The sequence below is a fragment of the Oncorhynchus gorbuscha genome, linkage group LG01 (assembly GCF_021184085.1).
Source record: "Oncorhynchus gorbuscha isolate QuinsamMale2020 ecotype Even-year linkage group LG01, OgorEven_v1.0, whole genome shotgun sequence".
In the NCBI taxonomy this organism is placed as follows: Eukaryota; Metazoa; Chordata; class Actinopteri; order Salmoniformes; family Salmonidae; genus Oncorhynchus; species Oncorhynchus gorbuscha.
Genome location: NC_060173.1, coordinates 47,054,642 through 47,069,468, shown reverse-complemented (window position 1 = coordinate 47,069,468; position 14,827 = coordinate 47,054,642). Strand labels below are relative to the sequence as shown.

At 45.2% G+C, this 14,827-nt stretch overlaps 1 protein-coding gene across 3 annotated transcripts in view; it reads right to left on the bottom strand.

Annotated features, from left to right (window-relative positions):
• Nucleotides 1–14,827, bottom strand: part of LOC124038646 (nuclear transcription factor Y subunit beta) — a 40,349-nt gene that overhangs the window by 21,407 nt on the left and 4,115 nt on the right. The window lies entirely within an intron of this gene.

Here is a 14,827-nt window from a genome sequence, read left to right as displayed (position 1 = left end):
AATGTCAATACCATTGTAAAGCACAATTTCTCCCCTTTCCAACAGAATCAATCAGTTTTTTCAACTTTTCTCCAATACTATAGAGCCATTACCATGTCGATCAACGCTTGAATAGAAACCTAGTTCACACCCTGATTTTGAAGTCAACACAGTCGCTACAATCTCATTAGTTTTCTTTGTAGCCTCGTTTGAGTGTTGCAGTTGCGCACATTTGTACGGAATGGGGTGAGTTTATGTTAACCAGCTACTTAACCCTGTTGCCCAAAGCTAACGTTATAAGAGGTAAGCTAGCTTCATCTGGCTAGTGAGGCTCGACCGGACTGGGTTATGTGTTGTGAAGCTAGCCACAATAAGGATTAGGCACAATAATGGAATTTGAGGGTTGCCTTCAAAATAAAAGTACGTCATTGACAGTGATGCAAATGAATACAAATAGTAGAATTATGCCATACTTTTATTTTGAAGGCTAACCACAAAGTCCTCTATTGTGGCTAATCCTTATTGTGGCTAGCTTCACATAGATGGATCTGACCACCATTATAAATTAGGGTTATTTTAGATGACACCTAGCTATATAGTTAATTAGCTAACTATAGCTACTGAAACAGATTGTGTTATTTGACATGTCAAATAGTGGTATTTGATGTGCATCTTTTTTGACAAGCAAACACCGTTCCACAGAAATCCTGGTTGAGAATGAAACGACTGAACAAATGAACAACGAAACAGCAAGTAAGTGAAAGAAATAGGTTTTGATTGTGTTTGACTGGTAATGGGGACATACGTAAATGCCAACAAAATAACTTTTTGGTCAGTATGGTGTGTAACCTATATTTAACTAGGCAAGTAAGTTAAGAACAAATTCTTATTTACAATGACGGCCCAGATGACCCTGGGCCAATTGTGTGCTGCCCTATTGGACTCCCAATCACGGCCGGATGTGATACAGTCTGGATTCGAACCAGTGACTGTAGTGACGCCTCTTGCACTGAGATGCAATGCCTTAGACCGCTGCGTCCATGTGTGTGTTAACTGTACTATAATGCTTAAATGGCAGCTAAAATGTAAAAAATAATACAAAATCGGTATTGGTAACGTTTTTTGGAAGCAAGAAAAATATTGGATATCGGTATCGGCCAAAAATGTAAAATCAGTGCATCACAAAAAATGTTTATTACTTTAAGCATACACCATCATCAAGTCTGCTGACAACACGACGGTGGTAGGCCTGATCATCGACGACGACGAGTCAGCCTACAGGAAAGGAAGTCAGAGACTTAGTAGTGTGGTGCCAAGACAACTACCTCAACTCAGTAAGCCCAAGGAGCTGATTGTGGACTATAGGAGAAAGAGGGGAGAGCACGCCCCATCCACATCAATGGGGCTGTATTGAAACGGGTTGAGAGTTTCCAGTTCCTTGGAGTCCTACATCACTAAGGACTTAACATGGTCCACACACACCCGCACAGTCGTGAAGAGGGCACGGTAGTGCCTCGTCCCCAAGAGAGAATCTTGACTGGCAGCATGACCGCAAGCGCCACAAAGAGTGATGTGGACAGCCCATTACGTCACTGGGGCTGAGCTCTCTGCCATCAGAATCTCTATATCAGGCGGTGTCAGAGGAAGGCCTGAAGAATTGCCAAAGACTCCAGTCACCCAAGCCATAGACTGTTCACTTTGCTACCGTCCGGCAAACGGTAACGGAGCATTGGCTCTCTGACCAACAAGCTCAGAGACACCTTCTACCCCCAAGCCATGCGACTGCTAAATAGCCAGACTGCAGTCAATTAAATGGTACCATAACTATCTTGCACTGACCCTATGCACTCACTAGACTTTATATACACACACACTATACACTACTGTCACTTCCACACAAATCCCTCACACATTCAAACACTACTTCCACACACACACATTCAAAACCTAAAACCTCATTAAATAGTTTCCCCCCCTCGTCAATCAACACACAATACCCCATAATGAAAAACAGCTTTTTAGAAATTGTACATATCTATTCAGACGCTTTACTCAGTACTTTGTTGAAGAACTTTGGCAGCTATTACAGCCTCGAGTCTTCTTGGGTATGATGCTACAAGCTTCACACACCTATATTTGAGGAGATTCTCCCATTCTTCTCTGCAGATCTTCTCAAGCTCTGTCAGGTCTGTGTTCTTAGGGACATCTGTGATAGAAAAAGTACATATGTACCTGGTTTACTTGATATTAATGGTTAACAATTAATATTTCACTAATAATAAGACATTTCTGTCCCATTAGTGTCTGTGTTTCCATGGGCTCCACTAGTTCCCTGCAGCTAATCTGGGGGTATGGTCACTGGAGATGGCTTGGGCTAACAAATGGGTTAAAGACTGCATTACATAGACAAAAATGTGTTTTACTAAGGGATAGCTTAGGAGTAGAACAATCACTCATCGTCTCAAAACCATCATTGCATCTGGGAAACTAAGCCAGGGTGGGGTTAAGACAACAACCCACTTGCAGATAACGACAAGACGAAGCCAGAGTGGTTTATGATGCTCCTTGGTCTGCATAAGGGGGGGTTGTGGTTAGGTTACTTACTTAACACTCAAAGGGGGTGTTAATCAACATTAAATAAATACATTTTTTGAAGAAAGGACCAAATCTCTCTCAGTACTGAATTTCCACAACACTTTCAATGCTGCAGAAATGTTTAGGTACCCTTCCCCAGATCTGTGCTTCAACACAATCCTGTCTCGGAGCTCTACAGACAATTTATTCGACCTCATGGCTTGGTTTTTGCTCTGACATGCACTGTCAACTGTGAGACCTTATATAAACAGGTGTGTTCTTTTCCAAATCATGTCCAATCAATTGAATTTACCACAATCAAGTTGTAGAAACATCAATGATGATCAATGGAAACAGGATGCACCTGATCTCAATTTCGAGTCTCAGAGCAAAGGGTCTGAATACTTATGTAAATAAGATATTTCAAATAACAAAACAAAAATTAACACACACAAAAAAATAACTGTTTTCGCTTTGTCATTATGGGGTATTGTGTGTAGATTGATGAGGAAAAACATTATTTTAATACATTTTAGAATAAAGCTGTAACGTAACAAAATGTGGAAAAAGTCAAAGGGTCTGAATACTTTCCCGAAGGCACTTGTAACACACACACACACAATTTTTTGTTTTTTTCTCTCTGCACAGACCATACAAACGCTCCTCACCGCGTGGCCGCGGCCACCCTACTCTGGTGGTCCCAGCGCGCACGACCCACGTGGAGTTCCAGGTCTCCGGTAGCCTCTGGAACTGCCAATCTGCGGTCAACAAGGCAGAGTTCATCTCAGCCTATGCCTCCCTCCAGTCCCTCGACTTCTTGGCACTGACGGAAACATGGATCACCACAGACAACACTGCTACTCCTACTGCTCTCTCTTCGTCCGCCCACGTGTTCTCGCACACCCCGAGAGCGTCTGGTCAGCGGGGTGGTGGCACCGGGATCCTCATCTCTCCCAAGTGGTCATTCTCTCTTTCTCCCCTTACCCATCTGTCTATCGCCTCCTTTGAATTCCATGCTGTCACAGTTACTAGCCCTTTCAAGCTTAACATCCTTATCATTTATCGCCCTCCAGGTTCCCTCGGAGAGTTCATCAATGAGCTTGATGCCTTGATAAGCTCCTTTCCTGAGGACGGCTCACCTCTCACAGTTCTGGGCGACTTTAACCTCCCCACGTCTACCTTTGACTCTTTCCTCTCTGCCTCCTTCTTTCCACTCCTCTCCTCTTTTGACCTCACCCTCTCACCTTCCCCCTACTCACAAGGCAGGCAATACGCCCGACCTCATCTTTACTAGATGCTGTTCTTCCACTAACCTCATTGCAACTCCCCTCCAAGTCTCCGACCACTGCCTTGTATCCTTTTCCCTCTCGCTCTCATCCAACACCTCCCACACTGCCCCTACTCGGATGGTATCGCGCCGTCCCAACCTTCGCTCTCTCTCCCCCGCTACTCTCTCCTCTTCCATCCTATCATCTCTTCCCTCCGCTCAAACCTTCTCCCACCTATCTCCTGATTCTGCCTCCTCAACCCTCCTCTCTTCCCTCTCTGCATCCCTTGACTCTCTATGTCCCCTATCCTCCAGGCCGGCTCGGTCCTCCCCTCTCGCTCCGTGGCTCGATGACTCATTGCGAGCTCACAGAACAGGACTCCGGGCAGCCGAGCAGAAATGGAGGAAAACTCGCCTCCCTGCGGACCTGGCATCCTTTCACTCCCTCCTCTCTACATTTTCCTCCTCTGTCTCTGCTGCTAAAGCCACTTTCTACCACGCTAAATTCCAAGCATCTGCCTCTAACCCTAGGAAGCTCTTTGCCACCTTCTCCTCCCTCCTGAATTCTCCTCCCCTCCCCCCCCTCCTCCCTCTCTGCAGATGACTTCGTCAACCATTTTGAAAAGAAGGTCGACGACATCCGATCCTCGTTTGCTAAGTCAAACGACACCGCTGGTTCTGCTCACACTGCCCTACCCTGTGCTCTGACCTCTTTCTCCCCTCTCTCTCCAGATGAAATCTCGCGTCTTATGACGGCCGGCCGCCCAACAACCTGCCCGCTTGACCCTATCCCCTCCTCTCTTCTCCAGACCATTTCCGGAGACCTTCTCCCTTACCTCACCTCGCTCATCAACTCATCCCTGACCGCTGGCTACATCCCTTCCGTCTTCAAGAGAGCGAGAGTTGCACCCCTTCTGAAAAAACCTACACTCGATCCCTCCGATGTCAACAATTACAGACCAGTATCCCTTCTTTCTTTTCTCTCCAAAACTCTTGAACGTGCCGTCCTTGGCCAGCTCTCCCGCTATCTCTCTCTGAATGACCTTCTTGATCCAAATCAGTCAGGTTTCAAGACTAGTCATTCAACTGAGACTGCTCTCCTCTGTATCACGGAGGCGCTCCGCACTGCTAAAGCTAACTCTCTCTCCTCTGCTATCATCCTTCTAGATCTATCGGCTGCCTTCGATACTGTGAACCATCAGATCCTCCTCTCCACCCTCTCAGAGTTGGGTATCTCCGGCACGGCCCACGCTTGGATTGCGTCCTACCTGACAGGTCGCTCCTACCAGGTGGCGTGGCGAGAATCTGTCTCCTCACCACGCGCTCTCACCACTGGTGTCCCCCAGGGCTCTGTTCTTGGCCCTCTCCTATTCTCGCTATACACCAAGTCACTTGGCTCTGTCATAACCTCACATGGTCTCTCTTATCATTGCTATGCAGACGACACACAATTAATCTTCTCCTTTCCCCCTTCTGATGACCAGGTGGCGAATCACATCTCTGCATGTCTGGCAGACATCAGTGTGGATGACGGATCACCACCTCAAGCTGAACCTCGGCAAGACGGAGCTGCTCTTCCTCCCGGGGAAGGACTGCCCTTTCCATGATCTCGCCATCACGGTTGACAACTCCATTGTGTCCTCCTCCCAGAGCGCCAAGAACCTTGGCATGATCCTGGACAACACCCTGTCGTTCTCAACCAACATCAAGGCGGTGGCCCGTTCCTGTAGGTTCATGCTCTACAACATCCGCAGAGTACGACCCTGCCTCACACAGGAAGCGGCGCAGGTCCTAATCCAGGCACTTGTCATCTCCCGTCTGGATTACTGCAACTCGCTGTTGGCTGGGCTCCCTGCCTGTGCCATTAAACCCCTTCAACTCATCCAGAACGCCGCAGCCCGTCTGGTGTTCAACCTTCCCAAGTTCTCTCACGTCACCCCGCTCCTCCGTTCTCTCCACTGGCTCCACCGCTACAAGACCATGGTGCTTGCCTACGGAGCTGTGAGGGGAACGGCACCTCAGTACCTCCAGGCTCTGATCAGGCCCTACACCCAAACAAGGGCACTGCGTTCATCCACCTCTGGCCTGCTCGCCTCCCTACCACTGAGGAAGTACAGCTCCCGCTCAGCCCAGTCAAAACTGTTCGCTGCCCTGGCCCCCCAATGGTGGAACAAACTCCCTCACGACGCCAGGACAGCGGAGTCAATCACCACCTTCCGGAGACACCTGAAACCCCACCTCTTTAAGGAATACCTAGGATAGGATAAGTAATCCCTCTCACCCCCCTTAAGTTTTAGATGCACTATTGTTAAGTGACTGTCCCACTGGATGTCATAAGGTGAATGCACCAATTTGTAAGTCGCTCTGGATAAGAGCGTCTGCTAAATGACTTAAATGTAATGTAAACAATATGGCTGGGCGATATGGCCAAAATATAATTTCACAAAAAATTAAAAATAAATAACCCTGGGCTGGTATGGTGCTATTTTATGTTTTTGAATAATAAAGGACTCTAGCTTGAAATATATACTTATTCATGTTACTTTAACTACTTTACATCTATTATGTAATTGTTAAATCTCATGGATCCTATGGAGAAGGCCAAAGGGTAACAGTCTGGTTTCAGTCACTGATAAGGTTGGATAGCCATGGATTAGGGAGGAAGGAGGAATGTGGGCGGAGGTCAGGTTCTATTGCACACATTCTATTACACACATACACTATTGTTCCTTCAAATACGTTATCGGCATTTACAGACACAACTTGTAGACATTAGACATTATCTACAACTTGTTCTGGGACTTTCCCACAAACAGGACCAAGCCTGGCCTGATGAGGAGTGACTGACTCCATCCTACCTGGAGGGGTGCTCTCATCTTATCTATGAACATAGACAGGGCTCTAACTCCTCTAGCTCCACAATGAGATAGGGTGCAGGCCAGGCAGCAGGCTGTTAGCTACCCTGCCAACTTAGTGGAGTCTGCCACTAGCATAGTCAGTGTAGTCAGCTCAGCTATCCCCATTGAGACAGTGTCTGTGCCTCGATCTAGGCTGGGCAAAACATGGCGGTGTTCGCCTTAGCAATCTCACTGTAAAAAAGACCTCCTCCATTCCATTATTGAAAGCGATTGTGATCTCACATCTCAAAATAGGGATACTTAATGTTTAGATCCCTCACTTCCATGGTAGTTAGTCAATGAACTAATCGCTGATCATAATCTTAAATCCTGATGAATTTACTGTATTAAATGAGGCCTTTCCTCCTGTTTACACTAGTGACCATATCCCCTGCGCGTCCCGCATAGGCAGAGGTGTTGCTAACATTTACAATAGCAAATTTCAATTTAAAACAAAATGACTGCGTTTTCTTCTTTTGAGCTTTTAGTCATAAAACCTATGCAGCCTCCTACTAAAGCACTTTTTATAGCTACTGTTTACAGGCCTCCTGGGCCATATACAGTGTTCCTCACTGAGTTCCCTGAATTCCTATCGGATCTTGTAGTCCTGGCAGATAATATTCAAATTTTTGGTGACTTTAATATTCACATGGAAAATTCCACAGGCCCACTCCATAAGGCTTTCGGAGCCATCATCGACTTAGTGGGTTTTGTCCAACATGTCTCCGGACCTACTCACTGCCACAATCATACTCTGGACCATGTTTTCTCCTGTGGAATAAATGTTGTGGATCTTAATGTTTTTCCTCATAATCCTGGACTATCAGACCACCATTTTATTACGTTTGCAATCGAAACAAATAATCTGCTCAGACCCTAACCAAGGATCATCAAAAGCCAGGCTATAAATTCTCAGACAACCCAAAGATTCCTAGATGCCCTTCCAAACTCCCTCCACCTACCCAAGGACGTCAGAGTACAAAAAACAGAGGAACTCAATTTAACCTTGCATAATACACTAGACGCAGTCACACCCCTAAAAACAAAAAACATTTGTCATAAGAAACAAGCTCCCCGGTATGAAGAAAATACCCGAGCCCTGAAGCAAGCAAGCTTCCAGAAAATTGGAACGGAAATGGTGCTCCACCAAACTGGAAGTCTTCCAACTAGCTTGGAAAGACATGTGCAGTATCAAAGAGCCCTCACTGCTTTTCGATCATCCTATTTTTTTTTCAACTTAATTGAGAGGAATAAGAACAAACCAAAATGTATTTTTGATACTGTCGCAAAGCTAACTATTAAGCACCATTTCCCAAGAGACGATGGCTTTCACTTCAGCAGTGATAAATTCATAAACTTCTTTGACGAAAAGATTATGATCATGAGAAAGCAAATGACGGACTCCTCTTTAAATCTGCGTATTTCTCCAAAGTTCAGTTGTCCTGAGTCTGCACAACACTGCCAGGACCGAGGATCAAGGGAGACACTCAAGTTCCTTAATACTATTATCTATTAAGACATTGATGAAAATAGTCATGGCCTCTAAACCTTCAAGCTGCATACTGCACCCTATTCCAACTAAAATACTGAAAGAGCTGCTTGCTGTGCTTAGCCCGCCTATGTTGAATATAATAAACGTCTCCCTATTGTTAGTTTCTAATTTTTCAGAGTAAATAACTCACGGACACTAGAGAAGCTTAACTTCTTTGGGAACGGGGAGCAGTATTGAGTAGCTTGGATGAATAAGGTGCCCAGAGTAAAGTGCCTGCTACTCAGTCCCATAAGCTAGAATATGTATATAATTAGTAGATTTGGATAGAAAACTCTAAAAGTTTCCAAAACTGCTAAAATAATGTCTGAGTAAACAGAACTCATATGGCAGGCAAAAACCTGAGAAAAATGCAACCAGGAAGTGGGAAATCTGAGTTTTGTGGTTTAAGTGATTGCCTATCCAATATACTATGTCTATGGGGTCAGATTGCAATTCCTAAGGCTTCCACTAGATGTCAACAGAACCTTTTTTCAGGCTTCTACTGTGAAAGGCGAGCGAATAAGAGCTGTTTCAACCAGTGGTCTAGCTGAAAGCCTCGAGTTGTTTATCGCGTGCGGCCATGAGTGCGAGCTCCGTTCTCTTTCCTTTCTAAAGACAAAGGAATTGTCCGGTTGGAATATTATTGAAGATTTATGATAAAAACATCCTAAAGGTAGATTATATACATCGTTTGACATGTTTCTACGAACTACAATTTCTGGTTCGACAGGAAGAGGGTAATAGGGTAATGAATCATAATTTCTCCCTTCAGGGGATCTGACCTGACCTCCTGACCTCAACCTAATCCACAGATGTTCATCCACTTGCCCTATTGCAATTCTGACTTCCTCCCGTCCACCCAACACATTCCAAAGCCATCGGTCTTTCTACAGAGAACCATTAACTTCTTATGTAAAACCAGTCTTACACTCCTTAATATACTATGCTTCTGATCTATCATGTCTCCAGTATGTCAATGTTCAAAGTTTACCCCGAATCCAACACTATCCACCGGATGTGTACCAAACTTACTAAAAGTGGCAGTAATAAAGCCTCTCATGAAAAGCAAAACCTTGACCCGGAAAATATAAAAACTATCGGCCTATATCGAGTCTCCCATTCCTTTAAAAAAAAAATTGAAAAAGCTGTTGTGCAGCAACTCACTACCTTACCAAAGACAAACAATGGAAACTAAATGCTTCAGTCTGGTTTTAGACCCCATCATAGCACTGTGACTGCACTCGTGAAGGTGGTAAATGACCTTGTAATGGCGTCAGACCAAGGCTCAGCATTTGTCCTAGTGCTCCTAGACTTTAGTGCTGCTTTTGATGCCATCGATCAGCACATTCTTTTGGAGGGATTGGAAACACATATTGATCCACACGGACAAGTTCTGGCATTGTTTAGATCTTATCTGTCGGAAAGATATCAGTTTGTCTCTGTGGATGGTTTGTCCTCTGACAAATCAACTGTAAATGTTGGTTTTCCTCAAGGCTCCGTTTTAGGACCACTATTGTTTTCACTATATATTTTACCTTTTGGGGATGTCATTCGGAAACATAATGTTAACATTCACTGTTATGCGCACGATACACAGCTTTACATTTCAATGAAACATGGTGAAGCCCCAAAATTGCCCTCCCTGGAAGACTGTGTTTCAGACATAAGGCAGTGGATGGCGGCAAATGTTTTACTTTTCAACTCTGACAAAACAGAGATGCTAGTTCTAGGTCGCAAGAAACAAAGAGATCTTCTGTTGGATCTGACAATTAATTGATGGTTGTACAGTCATCTCAAATAGAACTGTGAAGGACCTCAGCGTTACTCTGGACCCTGATCTATCTTTTGACGAACATATCAAGAATGTTTCAAGGACAGCGTTTACATCTTCGTAACATTGCAGAAATCAGAAACTTTATGTCCAAAAATGATGCAGAAAAACTTAACCATGCTCTTGTCACTTCTAGATTAGAATACTGCAATTCTCTACTTTCCTGCTACCTCGATAAAGCACTAAATAAACTTCAGTTAGTGCTAAACACGGCAGCTAGAATCTTGATTATAACCCAAAAATGTGATCATATTACTCCAGTGCTAGCCGCTCTACACTGGCTTCCTGTTAAGGCTAGGGCTGATTTCAAGGTTTTACTGCTAACCTACAAAGCATTACATGTGCTTGCTCCTACCTATCTTCTGATTTGGTCCTGCCGTACATACCTACACATACGCTACGGTCACAAGACGCAGGGCTCCTAATTGTCCCTAGAATTTCTAAGCAAACAGCTGGAGGCAGGGTCTTTCTCCTATAGAGCTCCATTTTTATGGAATGGTCTGCCTATCCATGTGATAGATGCAGACTCAGTCTCAACCTTTAAGTCTTTACTGAAGACTCAAGGGGTGTGAAGGCTTGCCGTCTCTGCCTGGCCGGTTCCCCTCTCTCCACTGGGATGCTCTGCCTCTAACCCTATTAAGGGGGCTGGGTCACTGGATTACTGGTGCTCTTCCATGCCGTCCCTAGGAGGGGTGCATGACTTGAGTGGGTTGAGTCACTGACGTGATTTTCCTGTCCGGGTTGGCGCCCCCCTCGGGTTCGTGCCACCCTCAGGTTCGTGCCATGGGGGAGATCTTTGTGGGTTACACTCGTCTCAGGGTAGTAGGTTTAAAATATCCCTCTCATGGTGTGGGGGCTGTTCTTGGCAAAGTGGATGGGGTTAAATCCTGCCTGTTTGGCCCTGTCCGGGGGTATCGTCGGACAGGGCCACAGTGTCTCCCGACCCCTCCTGTCTCAGCCTCCAGTATTTATGCTGCAATAATTGAATGTGTCTGTGAGCTAGGGTCAGTCTGTGATATCTGGAGTATTTCTTTCTTATCCAGTGACCTGTGTAAAATGAAGTGTGCTTCCCTCTACCGCACCTGCAGTCTCTAACTCTGAATGATCGAATACGAAAAGCCTATTTACTCCTGAGGTGCTGACCTGTTGAACCCTCGACAACCACTGATTATTATTTTCTGGCCCTGCTGGTCATCTATGAACATGTTCTGTTATAATCTCTACCCGGCACAGCCAGAAGAGGACTGGCCACCCCTCATAGCCTGGTTCCTCTTGAGATTTCTTCCTAGGCTACGGTCTTTCTAGGGAGTTTTTCCTTGCCACTGTGCTTAATAATATAATGCTTCTACAGCTGCATTGCTTGCTGTTTGGGGTTTTAGGCTGGGTTTCTGTACAGCACTTTGTGACATCGGCTGATGTAAAAGGGCTTTATAAATAAATTTGATTGATTGACACACACCACCTGAGTTCCTGCCTAGCAACAGCGATGTATTGGATGTCTCGATGTGCAAGGACGAAACCGCCTAACAGGAGGGTATAAATCTTTCAGCTGTTTGATCTCGATTTTCCTAGTCATCCGTTCGAGTTTACAGAATTATCATTCTATTTCCATGATTCTAAGTTCACCCAAGTTTTTGCTCTAAATCGGAAGTCGATTCCCAACTGCAACATTTTATTAAAAATAAGCCCTAGATTGTTTGCCCATATGGTGCGTAGTGTGGAAATGGACTCAAATGAGTGCAGAAATTGAAAATGAACATTTTGTTTTGTTCTTTAGTATGAAACAATCAGAATGGAGAAAGACACATTGAAATCACTTAGAATGTATGCGTTGCAACAGTGGCAACACATATTTCAATGGGTCTTTCTCCATTCTGATTGTTTCATACTAAAGAACAAAACAATATTTTCAGTTTCATCAATTTGGAGCAAAAAACTTGGGTGAACTGTTGGAATCATGGAAATATAATGATTATTCTAATTCTAGTTAGAATATAATAGTAGGCACTTTGAATACAGTGTTGTTTGACATGAGAATGAATGAAAATGCCAGGGAAGAGTTATTGTGACAGGGTAGGAACCAAATTGTGTTTCCAAGGGGACCCTATAATCTTCTGCTACATTGAATGTTTTCTCGTAGCTAATATATTCATGCTTCATGTATTCCGATTTGATTTAGAAGATACTGTTGCACAAACATGCTGATTTAGGTCTACACCACCACTGGCATTTTCAGGCTGTATTAGCAAGCTACGTTTGCTCTCAGTACATTTATTAGCTAGCTAGCTATTAGCATTAGCGGCTAACAATTAGCATCTCAAAATATTTAGGGCAATTTGCTAAGACAGACTAGCTGTTTGCTGATGTAAGAAACACAAACTAAGTGTCATTATAGAACGCTAGTGGATTTATATTAAGAAGCTAAATAAAAACAACATTGTTGTAATAGGTTCTGACTTCTAAACTTAAAATATGAAATATCCTTGTTCATGGTACTGAGGGAGAGAGGGGAACGTTTACATTCTGTCAGAACATGTTATTCTTAGACATCAGGTATCCTATGGAAAGGAGAAGGGTACAGTCTGATACAAGTCAACATGACAGCTGTGAGTTGGGGAGAAGTGAGGAATTTGGGCTGAGGTCAGGTCAGCGAGAGAGCTATTGTTCTGTTTGGAGCCTGTTTCTGGGCGAAAGATTCATGTTTTGTGTGTGTGTGACCAGTACGACCATACATCATCGACAGTCAAAGGTGCTTGCTTGCCCAACTTGGGGGAACCGTTGAGCTACCGTTAGAGGAACCATGTCTGGAGTGACTTCCTGTCATTTTGCCCCCCATTAGCCTCACTCAGTTGCGACAGACTGAGGTAACCATTTCACCCAGTTGACTGAGCCTGACGTCTGACTGAGCCTGACGTCTGACTGAGCCTGACGTCTGACTGAGCCTGACGTCTGACTGAGCCTGACGTCTGACTGAGCCTGACGCCTGACTGAGCCTGACGCCTGACTGAGCCTGACTGAGCCTGACGTCTGACTGAGCGTCTGACTGAGCCTGACGTCTGACTGAGCCTGACGTCTGACTGTCAGGCGCCAGGCTGAGGCGTCTGACTGAGCCTGTCAGGCGTCTGACTGAGGCCAGTCAGGCGTCTGAGGCGTCAGGCTCAGTCAGGCGTCAGGCTCAGTCAGGCGTCAGGCTCAGTCAGGCGTCAGGCTCAGTCAGGCGTCAGGCTCAGTCAGGCTCAGTCAGGCTCAGTCAGGCTCAGTCAGGCTCAGTCAGGCTCAGTCAGGCTCAGTCAGGCTCAGTCAGGCTCAGTCAGGCTCAGTCAGGCTCAGTCAGGCTCAGTCAGGCAGTCAGGCTCAGTCAGGCGTCAGGCTCAGTCAGGCGTCAGGCTCAGTCAGGCAGGCTCAGGCTCAGTCAGGCAGTCAGGCAGTCAGTCAGGCGTCAGGCTCAGTCAGGCGTCAGGCAGTCAGTCAGGCTCAGTCAGGCTCAGTCAGGCTCAGTCAGGCTCAGTCAGGCGTCAGGCTCAGTCAGGCGTCAGGCTCAGTCAGGCTCAGTCAGGCTCAGTCAGGCGTCAGGCTCAGTCAGGCGTCAGGCTCAGTCAGTCAGGCGTCGCTCAGGCTCAGTCAGTCAGGCGTCAGGCTCAGGCGTCAGGCTCAGTCAGACGTCAGGCTCAGTCAGACGTCAGGCTCAGTCAGGCTCAGTTTCCAAATATTTTTACAGTTCGTCTGTGATTATAACAGAACTGATGTTGCAGGCGAAAGCCTGAGAAAAATCCAATCCGGAAGTGACTCATCTTTTGAAAGCTCTGCGTTCCAATGCGTCCCTATTGAGCAGTGAATGGGCTATCAACCAGATTTCTTTTTCTCCGTATTCCCCAAGGTGTCTACAGCATTGTGACGTAGTTTTACGCATTTATGTTGAAGAATACCCGTAAGCGGCCACATTGCGCAACTGGTCACCTAATGGCTCCCAGAGTGATTCTCGCGTAAAATACAGAGGCAGCCATTATTCCAATCGGTCCTACTGAAAAACCAATTGTCCCGGTGGATATATTATCGAATAGATATTTGAAAAACACCTTGAGGATTGATTATAAACAACGTTTGCCATGTTTCTGTCGATATTATGAAGTTAATCTGGAATATTTTTCGCTGTTTTCGTGACTGCAATTTCCAGGCGATTTCTCAGCCAAACGTGAAGAACAAACGGAGCTATTTCGCCAACAAAAATTATATTTTTGGAAAAAAGGAACATTGGCTATCTAACTGGGAGTCTCGTGATTGAAAACATCCGAAGCGCATCAAAGGTACACGATTTAATTGGATTGCTTTTCTGATTTCCGTGACCAAGTTACCTGCTGCTAGCTGGACATAATGCTATGCTAGGCTATCGATAAACTTACACAAATGCTTGTCTAGCTTTGGCTGTAAAGTATATTTTGAAAATCTGAGAATACAGGGTGATTAACAAAAGGCTAAACTAGGAATATTTATGTCCGTCGCGTTATGCTAATTAGTGTCAGTCGATGATTACGCTCCCGGACCCGGGATGGGGAGTCACTAGAGGTTGACAAAGATGATTGTTTGAAGAAATGACAAAGTCTCTCACACTTGATTAGAATATTCCACCACACCGGGCCGTGCATCAATACCATTAGATCATAAAATACGGTATACCGCCCAACCCTAAGACACAACACAAACATACATACATACTCACACACATAATTTGCTGCTGCTACTGTTTCCAT